Raw genomic sequence first — 1,929 nt, 5'->3', positions numbered from 1 at the left:
AACTATTGTAAGCCAATCATACTTTTGGATTCATGGTCATGGTGATCTGTTATGTCCTAGGAGTTAAAATACTAAATAGACTATTATTCCTTGTAAATGGAAAAGCACCAGCTGATAACTAATATTGAAATACAACAGCATAAATTCTTACCGTTATATGAACGGGAAAACTTTTGACAGGTGAAATCAGTATGTCGACATTTATGCATGGTTGATATATTACAAGTGTGACATAAAGGTCCCAGCACGTGTAGTTTCTAATTAGCATGGCCATTTTTAATCTTTTGTTTCATTTCATATAGTTGAAGATTTGATAATTCAAAATCCAAATCACAACAAGTTTTTTCAATATTTTTTTGCATCGTGACAATTTTTTTCATTGGACTTTGAACATAATGGAAGTTCATAATTAATACTCCAAAATAGATTTGTTTTCCCAAATCTTTCAAATCAAACGTACCCACCATTAAGTGGTCTCGCCTAGCCTTCAACATTGCTTTAACCACATGCCCATTTTCCTAATGTCTAACTAATTACATTGATATTGCTTTCTTATAGGGACTTCATGCATAATGTTTAATAAGGTTTATTAATTGAACTATTACTCATGGTTCTACGCCATGTTTTTTAAAGGAGTGAATTAACAGAATTATTATTTACTGAAATGTAATATTGTCAATCAGCGGCTAAGATATAATAATAGGTCTTACCTACGTAGAGAAAATTAGGTAGGGTTTCACATGTGTTTCCCATTTGTTGATTCACGTTGTGGTTTTTTTCAATGTCATGATAATAAGTATGAATAATTGACTTGTGAATTTATGATGCTTGTAGGGAGTAACGAACAATGTTTTTTTTGCTATGGCACATAACAAATAGGTATATCTACCATGCACCTTAAATTATTTAGGTACAACAAGATAGACGTGATTGCTTGCTATGGATGCATTTGTCAACATTTCACTTACTATATTTATTAACAGGTACAAAATTGTGAAGGGCTTAGGGTCCGCACTTCGTTATCTCCATCACGAGTGCAATCCATGCATTTTGCGTCGAGATATCAAGCCAGACAACATACTCCTGGATAATGATTTCAATGCCAAGCTTGCTGACTTCGGGCTATCGATGGTTACCAGCAAAAAGGGAGCAAAAGTACTCACATTCCCCGAGGGACCGATATGATACATGAATCCACAGCTCATGAAAAGAGAACTTTTAGAGCTTAACCATAAGTCGGACGTGTACATGTTTGGAGTCGTCCTACTAGAGGTTGCATGTAAGGGGAAATCAAGGGAGAATGTCTGGCAGATGCGTGGTGGTAGTGCGCAGCAGGTTCAAGTGGATGGTATAGCTGACGACAGGTTACTTGCCTTCGACTCTAGGGAGATGGAGCGTGTGGTTGTCCTTGGCCTCCAGTGCTCTCACCCAGTAGAGGCACACCGACCTTCCATGGAAGATGCAATGAAATTCCTCGAGGACGGCATAGAGTTGCCTGCCACAACGGGAGAGGGCCGCAACAATGTGTCTTGCACTGTAAACGAGGAGGCACCTATGATGCCACATGGTGTTGTATCTTCTTGTCAGATATCCTGAGCTGCAGGATTAGACATGGGTCGTAACTTGATTGTGCATCATCAAGCGTGGATGCTCCAACATATATATCCTTATGCTGATATGCATATGCATCTCATATGGTTTATAGATTTATGTTTGGTTTTTAAGTTTATTACCACTGTAATTTGGGCATTCATCGGCATGATGTTTGCCATATATAGTCTTTCAGGGTCTTTATGCCATCATGCATATTTACCCTCCACTAATAGTGGTTATTCGTGTAAAAGAAACTTCCAACAAGGCTTTATTTATGTATTTAGTTTTATCAGTTCAAGAGCATTATTTCTCACGAAATACCTTGTCTTCCTCATT

The 1,929-nt window shown here is 37.6% G+C and overlaps 1 pseudogene; it reads left to right on the top strand.

Moving 5' to 3' along the window:
- The first annotated feature begins 27 nt into the window (after window positions 1-27).
- On the top strand, window positions 28-1,883 carry LOC119344702 (annotated as a pseudogene).
- The last annotated feature ends 46 nt before the right edge of the window (window positions 1,884-1,929 follow it).

The sequence above is a fragment of the Triticum dicoccoides genome, unplaced genomic scaffold, assembly GCF_002162155.2.
Source record: "Triticum dicoccoides isolate Atlit2015 ecotype Zavitan unplaced genomic scaffold, WEW_v2.0 scaffold180969, whole genome shotgun sequence".
In the NCBI taxonomy this organism is placed as follows: Eukaryota; Viridiplantae; Streptophyta; class Magnoliopsida; order Poales; family Poaceae; genus Triticum; species Triticum dicoccoides.
Note: the sequence above shows the minus strand (reverse complement) of the source record. Positions and strands in the feature narration are given on the sequence as shown.